The sequence below is a fragment of the Crinia signifera genome, chromosome 1 (genome assembly GCF_055691185.1).
Source record: "Crinia signifera chromosome 1, ASM5569118v1, whole genome shotgun sequence".
NCBI classification, from domain to species: Eukaryota; Metazoa; Chordata; class Amphibia; order Anura; family Myobatrachidae; genus Crinia; species Crinia signifera.
Genome location: NC_139217.1, coordinates 251275157 through 251289329, shown reverse-complemented (window position 1 = coordinate 251289329; position 14173 = coordinate 251275157). Strand labels below are relative to the sequence as shown.

At 42.8% G+C, this 14173-nt stretch overlaps 1 protein-coding gene across 1 annotated transcript in view; it reads left to right on the top strand.

Annotated features, from left to right (window-relative positions):
- Positions 1-3507: 3507 nt before the first annotated feature.
- Positions 3508-14173, top strand: part of LOC146072903 (transcription factor Jun-like) — a 43131-nt gene continuing 32465 nt past the window's right edge. Inside the window, exon 1 of the mRNA XM_083180086.1 lies at positions 3508-3801. The gene's annotated coding sequence lies outside the window, so the exon portion shown is untranslated. The remainder of the gene's footprint in view (positions 3802-14173) is intronic.

Sequence of the window (14173 nt, the reverse complement as noted above, 5' to 3'; positions counted from 1 at the left end):
GATTAGGAGAGGAATTGTTGGTAGAGGGAGGGGTTGATCAAAGTCAAGATTGACAAACATAAACATGAGGTCAGGGGCGGACTGGTCATCTGGCACATCTGGCAAATAAATATAAAGCTACCAGGCATAGCGAAACGCGTAAGGAAACTCCTTGCTATATCCCTCCAACCATTTGTTCCTGGATTGCTAACCCGGACACTTTCACTTGGACCCCATATCCTGAATTCCAACTTTGGATACAAATTCTTCTTGCATTATCATACCAGGAGGTCGAGAACATCACTTTATTCCAACGGCGCGACGGAAGGAGTTGGTGATTTCTGCCATCCTGGGCCACTCCTGTCCCCATTCTACAACACACACTACAATTTTCCTGGACTAATGCTAGGAAAATAAGCTTTTCCCCTGGACTTTCTCATCCGGGACTTTCCATTACATCAGAGGTTCATGGTTGGTGAGAAATTGTTAGCAACTTTATTGTCTATTAATTGATAGATTTCTTATGCTATGATTTTTTTAATTTTGCTGGTATATGTACCTTTTATTGCTCATTAGGTATTACTGTTTTTAGAGCAGCAGCTTGGCTAAGACAACTCCTGTTAAGCGCCCCCTAACTACGTGAGTCTGGGTCTTAATACCCTCTCTGTAATTGCTAGAGAAGCTGCTAAAATTACATCATTTACTTCCAATGGGCCAGATGTATTAAGCTTCAAAAAGTAATAAAATGGAGAGTAATAAACAGCCAGCCAATCAGCTTCTAACTGCCATGTTACAGGCTGGGTTTGAAAAATGACAGGTAGGAGCTTATTCGCTAGTCATTTATCACTCTCCACTTTTTCACTTTTTGAAGCTTGATATATCTGGACCCATGACTACACCTTCTTCCTGCCTATAAGTACATATAATTACACCGCTTTTGTTAAGCTAACATCTACTAAAATACAACTCGGGTGTGATAATTGTACATGCATAAGGACAATTTATGTGAATTTCTGATACTATGTCACATCTTAAATTACTAATAATAAGCCTTGTTCCAAGGTTTTAACCATGTGTGGCCTCTAACAATTAATGTTGACATTTACTTTCATAACTATCTTTTTGATTAAAAAAAATCTCTTGTAAAAAGAAATTTTGGTAATGGCCACATGCCTTAGGAATTTAGCCATGACATGTCCTGAATACATATGGATGGCTGGCGATGAGGATACCAGCAGTCAAAAGATTGACAGTGGCATCCCGAGGGTTACAATCCTGACATGGGCTTGGTAAGTATACTTACTGTACCCTCAGGGTCAAATTGGGAATTAAAAGTGACCCTGGAAAAATGTACAGAAGTGGCCTCATTTGGGCAGAATAAAATCAAATGTAGGCAGAGCCAACACCAAAACAGGCGGGATTAGTACATCCCTACATGTGTGTGTGTATGTGTGTGTGTTTTCAATATGCTTGGCTTTCTAGTGGCCCCAGATGTTTAAGCTGCTGCAAAAAATCACAAATCTACACATTTCAAATAATACCTCACCTAGACTGAACCCAGACCCCAAAACATCAATCAAGCAGACAAACAATTCATTACCATTATTCCCTGACTGTCACATATATTCCTCCTCAGTGGAGTCAAGAAACCCCACATAAATTGTTACATCCCCAGATAGCGGGTGTGGTATAGGATTCCAACAGTCGGGATACCGACAGTCATTAGCCCGATGTCGGGATCTCGACTGGCCAGACTCAGACAGCATGGCGAGCGCAACAAAGCCCCTTGCGGGGATGCTGCGCTCGCCACGCTACGTGCATGGTGGACCCCACGAAGGAGAATAGCCGGTGGCCATCAGGAACTCATCTGTCAATGTTTTAACAGCAGGATCCCGACGTTGGGTAAATGAATGTCGGGATCCCGACTGTCGGGACCCCGTCTGGCACACCCAGATAGCGCCCACTCCTGTCCCTTTAACAGATGTAACAATGGTTATAGATCAGCACCAGCCTTAGATGAGGATTTGCAGCGTTGGGTACTCTGCTCAATGAACGGGTAAAGGCTGTTTAATTGGAAGACAAAAGAGGGATGGGGCCACTGCTCTGAGCACGGCCACATCTTAAAAAAAATCATTGGCTGACAGGTGGCCTCACATGTACCTTGGCCTGCCAGCAATCCTCCTTGTAAGGTCTATGGCCAATCCAGCCCTGCATACCCTCTCCCCCTTCCCCCTAACCTTTCTTAGCAGATACCTAACCTTCCCCCCACAGTCTAACTCCCCACATGTTAGTGCAAAACCCTTCTCAACTGTAGCCTGACACCCCCCCCCCCCCCTGCCTACAATCTAACCGTAAACCCTCCTCTTCCCAATGCCTAAGCCAGGGGAGTAAGTCTGTCCCAATGCCATAGAGGCAAGTTTGGGTTTGGCAATCCAAATCCCCCCCCCCCCCCCCCTGTAAAAAAAAAAAAGATGTACAGTATCTGCCACTTAGAGGGTCTTCTCCCTGGAGGACAATGGAACAGGGCTGGGCTCCAGCAACCCAGTTACGCTGTGTGGCAAAGGAGCCTATGGGTAAGGATATGCTGTGAAGCAGAATCAGTGGTCACGGGCAGCTGTCATCAGGCTCCAGGGACTAGATAGGGAATTAAACAGGTGTTTTAAAATCCCAGCTCACATTCCTTATAGAAGTTACAGGTGAAATGTCACTTACTGCAGTGCAGGCTCAGCGCTACGTGCCGGGATCCGAACTGTCTCCTATTGCAGCTGTTATGCTGGACATACATTGGAGCGATTTCAGGGCCAATGTCACAATTTTAATGGCTCACACAATGCATTGTGTGTGTTTTTGTGTACATTGTGAGGTGTTTCAGTACATATACGATCCGATGGATGGGCCCGTGGGTCATGAGATGGATCCTATGATCTTACATGCTGCATCTATGATCTGTCCAGATTGGGTGCAGATCATAAGAACATCGTTAGCACATCATGTGTCAAAATGCACCAAATCGCGAGTCTTGGACTGCGGAGGTGCTGTCAGGGAAATCATGAAACGAATTTGATGTTGGTCATTCTTATGTATGGCCAGCTTTAGCTTTGCTCTATGAAGGCTCGTTTGTTTTGGAATTTACTATGCTTGACTCTAGAAGCTGACACCATCTTACATAGCATTTGCAATTGTAGCCAAATGGCCACAGTCCCCCCCCCCCCCCAAAAAAAAAGTACCAACCTGTAACTTTCCAGCTGCATATGTGTAAATATATAAGCAGTAGTGTATGTTAGTAAACAATCGCTAAGCTTCTACAGTAATCACTGTTAGCATTCATTAGTATGGATTAATAGTATGTCTCCAGCATCGGACACTGAACTTGCTATCTCAGACTCCTCTCTGCTGCACATTCCATTCTTTACATAGAATGAAAACCCAGCTAAGACACAGTGACAATTTAGACGCATGATTTTCTTAGCCAAACAATGGATGAAATTAAAAGCCCAGGCTGCTACGTGAGTTCATTAGTTGAACGCACGCCACTTAACACCACTTATAAGCACATTCTGTCACTTAAGTGAAAAAAGATTTTCGCAGCTCCTTCATAGCTTACATAACCTTCTGCCAGGCTCAATAGGCGTGTGCTGTGTGTGAAATATGAAACACCCATTGAGCAGCGTATGGAAAACTAAGGCTGTGACAGAAACAACAGCTCCATAGAAACTTGCAGTGTCTGTCAGTGGAAGCGGCAGTGTCTGATCCCTCGGCTGACAAGTGATATCGGAACTGCTAGAATCTCAATCGTCTTGGCCTAGACTGCAGGTTTTTCAGGTAATTGTGTTTGCTCACTTATAACACAACAACGTGCGACAAACAAGTAGGCGTCATCCCACAACACGGCACAACAGCTAAATAGCCTATTAGTATGCTGATGCTCTTCATGTGCTGAAGACAAGCTGTCTGAGTGTGATCTTTTCCAAGCAACGTCTTCACTTATTGTGTGAGTAAATAATTGCTTTCTATCCTGGAACAAATAAGGTAAGTTGTAGAATTGTTGGAGGGAAGTGTTAAATGCTAAGGGGTTGATTCTGGTTAGGAGCAGAGAATAGAAATGTAAGTAACTTTTCAACTCGTCAAAATCATGTTGCACTGCAGGTGAGAGAGACCTAAATGTGCAGGGAGATTTAGATTTGGGAGGGTCGTCTCCTAGATTTAATATAAAGGGTCTATTAGTATTTACTAAGACTTGGATGGAGATAAAGTACCAGGCATACAGCTCCAAACTGGCATGTTACAGGATGTGTTTGAAAAATGACAGGAGCTGATTGGTACTTTATCTCCATCCAAGGCTTAGTAAATAGAACCCTAAATAACAGTGTAAAATTAAAGCTGTCCAGCATTTTTGGAGCACATGCAAACAGTCTTTATTTACCCTGCATGCAAAATTATTAACTGTATTTGCACCTCTTGCACTGCATCATGGTTTCTGTCCAGGTGCAATGTCACTTATTTACTTTTGCTTTATTCGCAGTTTGATGGGTGTGCAAGTCTCTCACACCTGCCACTTTTGCGACATCCCAATCTTGCACAAAATGTGCTCTCTGCCCCATACAACTGTAATTGAAAAAATGTGTGGTGACATGGGATGCAGTTGGTGGCATTGAAACCATGTGACAGTGGCAACTTGCACCCACTGTATATAATTCCATTGACCCCACAGAATCAGTAACAATATGTGTAACATGCACTCACATTTGAAAATATCTTTCTTTATTTTTTTCCTTCTCATTCCTGAAACTGCCATATGAATTGTGTATCATATGACCATTGTTATCTATTGTAAGAAGAGTAAAGGTGCCCATACACGTTAAAATTATTGTATACAATATCACATCTCATCGAATCTCGGTTTTGCGATGAGATGAGATCTAGTACAAAAAGTTTGTGCTGCACATATTTTTTGTACTAGATCTCATCTCATCGCAAAACCGAGATGTGATGAGATATTGTATACAATAATAGTAACGTGTATGGGCACTTTAACTCTATTAATGAGCAGCAGAGTCTACGGAGTGTGTATAAGGATAACACAAGTCAAAAGTGCATCAATCTGGCATCTTGTGGCTAGCTGCTATAGATCACTTGTTAGTACAGTCATTTACAAAAGTAAAGTATATTTATTTTTAATGTAATTCTAGAAAATGTAATATGCAGCATATTATCCTGACTCTTACCCCCACGCTGCTCCTCTGTACATTAATCTCAATGTATGGATGCAAACAAGCATGTGTGTTCTGATTTCCCTCCCACAGTGTATGCATGTGAGTGGCAGGACCAGGCAAGCAGCACATCAGAAACAGATAAAGGACAGGGACATTTAATTAAGAACCTCAGGCTGTTGCAGATTTGGATGATTGTCTGTTTGTGGAGCATATCTTGCGTGTGTTTTATATGCAAGTATGAGCAATGCAGACTAGAGCACACATTTCAGTGGCATATCCACTTGCGAATTGTGGGGAGGGGGTGTAACTGGGTAGTAACAGGGCATTTTTGCATAGACTAAGTTTAAAGCAGAAGGGTCAACAGAGTTGCAGTCTATGTAGAGATGCAGACACATCAGGGTTTATTTACTAAGATGGGTGTTCTATTGAAGCTGGTATGTTGCCCATAGCAACCAATAAGAATCTACTTCTTATTTAATTAGTACCTTCTTCAATAGAACTTCCATCTTAGTAAATAAACCCCATCCTCTGTCCCAAGTATAGGCAGGTACAAGTATGCACTGGTGATGACAGCCAGGTCAATAACTAGCTATCAGAGAGGCGCAGTCCATTCATAAGGAGGCTTACAGGTGATTATAGGAATTTCATTCTGTGCATTCAATGTGAGAGCAATTTAGTATGACTTGATTGCAACTGTACATCAGTCCCCTTGTGTTTCAGCAAAACAAGAAGTTTCATGTGATCAATAGAAAAATAAAAAACTGAAGTACCAACCTTGCAATAATGTTATGATTTTTATTTACAATTTAGTCAAGATTCTATGTGAGCAAGCCTCGTGCTTTAAGCCTTGGTTTCTAAACAGGGCTAAGGGCAGGCTCAGTAAATTACAGCTTTTCTTCTCTCAGAATGGTCCTCAATAACTATACTGTACAGAATATAAATCATGTGTTTACGCTGTGTATAAATTTATATAAGTGGTTCTACAAAGTTATACCTGTATTATTAACAAGACAATATTTAAGGATTTATTTACAATGCTCCCTGGTGGTTGGAGATAAAAAATGAATACATTATTAAGACTAAAGTCTGGTTGGATTGGGTTCGCAGATAGAAAATGATGGCAGGAGTACTGATGGCCACATGACTAGTAACATGGGAGAAGCCATAAGAAATTAGAAGTGCAGAGAGAGTTACATGTGGAAGGGGTTTGTACTTCAAATTGATATCTATATTGCAGTGTAAAAATACAGCAGCCGGTATTTACTATGAACAGAAATAAAATAACCCCCAAAACTAACTCTCTCTGCATGTTCGATCTGCCCCCCCTCCTGCAGTGCACATGGTTTTGTCCATTAGAATCTGCTTTCGCGAGTGAAACAGAATCAGGCCCACAGTGCGATGCACCAGCGATGTGTGCTTAACAGGGTTTTGCCTATTTTTATAGGCAAATTGTTGCAATCTAAGCAGGATGTATGTACTTTCTATCTCTGTGGGTGATGGCAACTTGCAGGACCGTGTATCGCCATCGCTGGGAGGTATTGAAAAGGAGTGATCTGTGCTTTAATTCCCAGCGTTCTAGTTAGATCACTTAGAAAAAAGGTTTACATCACCCCATGTGTATGCCCATTTAATAATCTGTCTGTGTCTATGTGTTTATGGTATTAAGGCTTTTCGTGTCAACAGAGCGCTCGTTGTCAATACTCTTCAGAGAACAAACACAGGAAAATAGCAAATGCTAAAGCATCTGCGCTCTGATTGTCTGGTATAGTTATACATTTTCCCCATTCAGGAGCCAAGCGTTTCCAAACTATTCAACCAGTGCCAAATGACGTCATTGATGAGTATGGTGCTGCAGATTATATCTAGCCTACTTGTGCGTTTCAGGATTGTAGGAAGAAATTTGCAATAGGATATGGAGACACATATTTGCCATTCAAGGCAGTGGGGGAGATTTACCAAGTAGTGGTTTTGTATGCAGTTTGCATCTCTACTGGATATACTGTCCACGCTGCCTAACCTGTGGCTCTCAGCTGTTGTGAAACTACAAGTCCCAGCCTGCACTGCCACATCTATTGGGGGATGCTAAACAGTTCCAAGGCATGCTGGGATGTGTCATTTTTCAAAACCAGTACTATACTGTAGACTGTAAACTCATAACACCAGGAAAATGGCAGATGTTTTAGACAGGGTTGTGACACCAAGACCACGTGTGGCTTTTTTCTGTATTTAGTGAATATATGTACTTTAATAATAAATAATTAAATAAACACTAGTAATATTTTATCAAGGTGCAAACATTGAAATTGCATTGGAGATGGCCAAATAGTCAGGATTTCAAAGTTATGCTTTTACTTTTGCCAGCATGTGCATCCCCATTAAGTTGGCAATCCTGTCCAAAGCACTTTTCAAAAGCCAGAGTTTAGTGTATACCTACTGTATGTATACACACAATAGAGTCCATTGATGACTAACCTTGACACTCCAGCTGTTGCTGAACTACACATCCCAGCATGACCTGCATCAGTTTTAGCATGGCTAGCTGACAGGATACAACAGCGAGGCAGGCACAATAGGACATCATTTCTGTATACATACAAGCTAGGGCAAGTTTTCTGGAAATAGACAAGACATGGGAGCAGGACAATGGACTAGGAACACACGTTGGGAACAATAACTCAGTGGCTATGACTGGCAGGGCATTGCTGGGCTGACTCCAAGATAAAGGTGAGGGGATACATGTAAATCCAAAAGAGCAACCTGAGCTCAGGTATCGAATTACAGATGAAGCAGCCGTCAGCTCCATCTGACAGCGACGCCAGAGCATCTCACTCACTCGCACCTCGCTTGCTTGTGCGTCCCTGTCAGCAAGGTGGCGGAGGGCAGCTTCCCTTCCCATTTCCACTTCAGGGAGATGGGCAGAGAGGGTGGGGGGGCATAGCCGGGAGGGCTGCTACAGTCTGCGACAGGACGGTGCATGCGAGAGGATGACGGTGGATGACGGCCAGAAGGAGCGGGATTGGCGATAGAACTGCCAGGATATCAAATGACAGCTGCTCCATCTGTAGTCCACCACAGCTGAGGCAACAGAGCTAGAGCACACAGAATTGATTACTCCTGCTGGCTGCTGGAGTACAGTTACACAGACCAGCCACAGGTGGCTGGTAACAGCAGTGGACATTTTCCTGATGTTTTGTGCATACGTAGTAGACTCGTCTCGGACAGTACTAGGATCCTTTAGTGATCCTATTACCCAGCTGCTGGATAGAAAAGAGGGGGCACAGATGGAGTCTGCACACAGGCCTCCTTTTTTAAAGTGCACAATAATATGATAAAATATGAACTGGGTGCACTGTATGGTATAATGTGAACTAGGGCACTACTATGACATAACATGAATTAACCACTACTATCATTCATAAAATAAACTATTATGAGGCATAAAATGAACATCTACTGTAGAGAAAGGGATCTCTCTAGAACAGGCATGGCCAAACTGTGGCCCTCCATTTGTTTTGGAAACTACACATCCCAGCATGCCTTATATCCCTAATAGCAAAACTGTGGCAAGGCATGATGGGACTTGCAGTTTCATAACAGCTGGAGGGCCATAGTTTGGCCATGCCTGCTCTAGAAGCATTAGGGAGGGCCCCTTCAAAATATTGTTTTGGGGCCAGAAACTTCGGACTAAACCCTCTGCCTAAAATAATTGTATCACAGTGTAGTGTCACTGTGACAGCAGTAGTTTTACAATTGATAAATGAGAAGAAACAGCTTAAATGTTTGTGCTTATTGTTTGCAATTTTCGGAACCCCCCATAGATCCAGAAAATTCTGATAAACAAAACTCTGGAGATTTGCTCACCACTACTCTTTGCTATCCATAATGCTAAATATTTTGGTCTAGTGATCTAACTCTACTAATTTTTATCTGACCAACTGCAACCTACAGTACTGGATGTACAATAGTACCACCACTGATTCTACTGGTACTTTCATAGGAAGTCTATTTAACAAGAAGTAGTTTCATGCAATACTGCAATATTAGCTTTTTATTTAGTCGTATAAAATATGTCTCCTTCCAATGAATTGCTTATCTTACACATTGCAATCTATGTAATGCACCCAAGATGGCTGCGTCTCCTGGTAGTCTCATAGGTAGGATGAGCAAGGCATGGTTCTTACTTTGTAAGGATCCCACATTTTGCTTCAGTATTCTTTAGATTCCTCATTGGAGATTGTCAACAGTTTTCTATGTTCTTTCCCTTTTCTATGTTCCTTAAACAGCAGTGCATATCAGTGGCTCCAGGAGAGCGTCTCTTCAGCAGAGCACCCCATGTTTTGCTTATCATGCTGAGTGCTTTGTGCTGGCCCTGTCCCTACAGTACATCTCCCTCTAGTGTATAGGTGGGCAATAACTATGTAAGTTGTAGAACTATGCGTCCCATCCATACTTGCCTACCTGATCCTCTCCATGTGGGAGAAAATGCTCTGTTTCTGGACTTCCCTGGTAATGTATGATTGCCATCTCCTGTGATGTAACACCTTTACCTAGCTCCCCACAGGTGATGGCAATCATACATTACAGGGAAGTCCAGAAACAGAGCATTTTCTCCCGCATGGAGAGGGTCAGTTAGGCAAGTATGGTCCCATCATGTTCCATATAAATTTTAGCAAATAGCAAGGCATGCTGGGATGTGTAGCTATAAACTAGCTGGAGAGCTGCCCACTCCTCCGCTAGTGCCTAAGCTCCCCACTGCCTAAACCAAACCTCACACACGCCTGCCTAAAACTAATGTCAACATTCTGACAATGTCAATATTTCACCTGTTGACATTCTGATACTGTCAACATGTTGGGGGAAATGTACTAATATGGGATTTCGATTTCACATCAGATGTTGCTATGGACAACCATTCTAAATCTACTTCTTATTTATTTAGCACCTTCTAGAACAGTGGTCCCCAACCCTGGTCCTCAAGTACCCCCAACAGCAGTGGCGTAGCTACGTTTTGGGCGCCCCCTGTCGCCGCCCCGCCGAGCACCCCTACCCCGCCGCCCATGCAAACCCCCCTCAATCCCCCACAGCCTTACCTATAGCGCTGGTCCCGGCGGCTCCGTTCTTCTGCTGAGGACCACCAGAAAATGGCCGCCCCCATACAGCAGACAGTTTCAGAGAACTGTGTGCTATATGGGGGCGGCCATTTTATGGTGGTCCTCAGCAGAAGAACAGAGCCGCCGGGACCAGCGTGATAGGTAAGTCTGCGGGGGATTGAGGGGGGTTTAACTATAGCACCGCAGCCCCCGGCGCCCCCACATGCACAGCGCCCCCTCCCCCGCGGTGGCGGGGGCTGCGGTGCTATAGTTACTCCCCTGCCCAACAGTGCACGTTTTCCAGGTCTCCACACAGAATCACAAGTGACTATTAGCTCCACCTGTGGATCTTTTAAAAAGTGTTTGAATAATGAGTGCACCTGCTGGTGACCTGGAAAACGTGCACTGTTGGGGGTACTTGAGGGCCAGGGTTGGGAACCACTGTTCTAGAAGATAATAGATCATATCTGATTGGTTGCCTATAGCAACATCCCATGTGAAATAGAATTCCCATCTTCGTAAATTTCCCCTGATGACTGTTTTAACAATATCAGCATCATGCAGCAAGTGTCAAAATTCTTGTGCAGACATTTTAAAATGAGTATTTTTATATAGTAATTTCCAGTTTTTAATAAAGCAGCAATCGTTTACACTGCAAAATCAAACTGGTTTTGCAGTGTAAATGATTGTCACTTTAGAAAAACTGGGGATTTCTTACCAAATCTCTCACTTTCTGAATATCTCATGCTATTAAATTTCACCTCTGTGTCTGGAACAATCCTTGTTGATATGCAAAGGGACCAAATGTATTTATATGATCTTCTGTGCAGGGTCAATACTGGCTGCTTTTGCATGTAGCCCACACATATCAGACTGCTTTATATTACCACTGTAATTTAGATGTCAGTTTGAACAAACCCCACCCAAATCTAAATCTCTCTGCACATGTTACATCTGCCTCACCGGTAGTTCAGCATGGGTTTATCCAGGCCCAATGTGGCTGTTTCAACCTTGTATTATATTTATAATTTATGTGTATTCTTTGCTAATCTAAATCTGGGTATTATGGTTTTTACATTTGTATAGTATTTTGAGTCCTACTTACAAAAAACCCCTATAAAATTATTATTATTTAGGGATATTGATAAAGACAAATGTCCATACCTCCCAACTTCTTCGCCGCGCGAGCGCCCGAAAAGGGGGCGGGGCGTATGCAAATGAGGGCGCGGCTTATGCTAATTAGCCACGACCTCATTTTCATACGAGAATAGACGCTGTGCGCATGTGCACAGCGTCTATTCTACTAGATTGGGGGGTCTCCCAACTGCCACCCCCCGCAGCGGGACAATGCCTGCCGCGGGTGGGACGTCGGGACAGGACCCGAAAATCGGGACTGTCCCGACGGAATCGTGACAGTTGGGAGGTATGAAATGTCTCTGAAGTCCCTTATTCAAAAAATGGAACCACGCATAGTAGAAAAAAATACGGTGTTTAGTTTGGTATAAACATTGTTTATTAAACATTAGCAAAAATAATTATTATCTTTCCTACCCACATTTCTAAATTAATTATTGCTTTGTGGTAAGCAACATACTGTTTGCATTATTAGTAAGTAAAGTGATGGCTATATATAATGCTGACTGCAGCTGGTTTGGTTAATAAAGCAACAGAAGAGGGCACACATTGCTATTTGTGCTCAGCAGCAACCACAACCTACAATCTGTATGAGAGCTGATTAAGCTCCAGCTGACAATATGATGTCATGATGTCAACAGGGACACTGCTGACAATGGGTCTGATTCAGACGTGATCGCAGGAAAAATTTGTTCTCAAAGTGGGCAAAACCATGTGCACTGCAGTTGGGGCAAATGTAACGCGCAGAGAGAGTTAAGGTGCCCATATATTTGGTACAATTGCCAGGTGCGATGAGATGCGTGCTTCTGCGCACATACCATAGCACAGCTCAAAAAGTATGTGCTGCACATACTTTTTGTACTTGCATTGGAAAATGTATGCAATGTGATACAATCTAGTCCAAATTGCATACAATAAAGCCGTGTACACATGGCATCGATGTTTGCTGAAATCGCTGGGAATATGGTCGCTGGCGACCATATTGCCATTGATGGGAATGTGACCTGGCGATAAACCATGGGCATGCATGGGCATTCTGGCAATAAATGAGAGGCGCTCCATCTGTATTTATATATATATCTGCTACACTATTACTGGGCTGCTACTATAGTAGCATGTGTCCCATTCATGGGCACACTAGTCATGCCATCCATGTCGTGATGCATACACATCGTATGATGCATACACATCGCTTTGCGAATGGATGTTTTGATGTTTCACCGACTATCAAATGATTTTCCTGGGTGCACCCAGCGTTTTCGTGGGTATGCCCACGAAATGCAATGCGCTCACATGCGAATGCAGTCTGCTCACCTCATTCACACTCCCCCCTGTGAGTGCTGAAGGCACCCTCACAGAAGCCCTGCAAATACCTGCATTGCAGCTATGTTCTGATAGTCAGTGAGCATGTTCCTGAGAAATACCAGTTAGTTAGAACTGTATTGTATTTTGCATTGTTTCCTAGTTTACTGCCAAATAGGTCTTGGTATACCGTGTTCTATCTGTCTGATCCAAACCTAGCAGTAAACGGGACTCGGCCATTTGATTTGCTGGGGTCCCTGTTCCACACTGTGGATCCAGGAAGTCTGCAGCTGTGCTCCCAGACCTTCCTCATTGTGTAGTGCTTCCAGGTGTCAGTTTAGTGACAGTAAGCTGAACTGGTGTACTGCAAGTGAGGTTAGGCCTCTGGCTACACTCCTACGGTCCTTATTCCCATCTAGGACCTAGGGTTCAGTGGTTGCCCTTAGCAACCGCACTTTAGTTGATATCCACGTGTTGAAGCATAACATCTCGCTCCACTGTTTCTGCTTTATTACATCTGAGCATATAGTCCATGCTAGTGAGACATTCTGTCTGTAGAGCCCTCGGCTCCCTAGTCTCTGTTTGTGTCTGTTAGTTAACCCACTACCTTCTGAGTAGGTAGTGTGTACTTCCCAGTTTGTGTTATATTGTTACTTACTCACTAACTGTTTATGCACTGTACCCAATCTGTGTGCCTGAGTCGTCCCCTATTGCTCCTTGTGTGTATCATCTGTACCCCTTTCGTGGTGTACACCATATTATTGTAAAGCGCAACGGAATCTGCTGCGCTATATAAGAAACTATAAATAAATAAATATTTGAGCATAGGAGTGCATAATACTATGTTACACAATTCACTTGGTTATTATATTATTTAACTAGTTGAATACCCCGCCCCCATTTCTATCATTGTGACCGGAGCCCCAGCACACAGGATAAACTTGTGCATTCTCCATATTGATATAAATGAATCGTGCTAGGCGCCATGTACTGTAAATGTATGTTTAGTAATGTGTTTTAAAACGCTATAATTAGAGCACTATGCAGAGTTGGATAATTATGGTTACACACAAACAATACAATGATGTAGAAAGTATTTTGGGTTTTCTAAAATGCACTTAAATATGTAAACAGCACACTCACATATGCTAATTATCCTCCTACTGTGAGAAGACCTCAGTAAAACAGAAACAAAGGTATAAATATAGTATTGTTGGGTTTTCTTTAGGATATAACATTTCTTTAGGATATAATATTGCAGTTGCCATTAATGTTTTAAATTTTCGGAATGTATATGAGTAGCATTCAGTTATGCTTAATTGCACATTTACATTGTAATACTATTGTAAACTGCCCACAGCGAGTTTCATATTCTTTGTTGCAATGGTGATGGTTTTGTTTACACTGTTCACGTCTGAAAATGATGCGGTAGACAGTGGGGCGGCTCACTGTTAT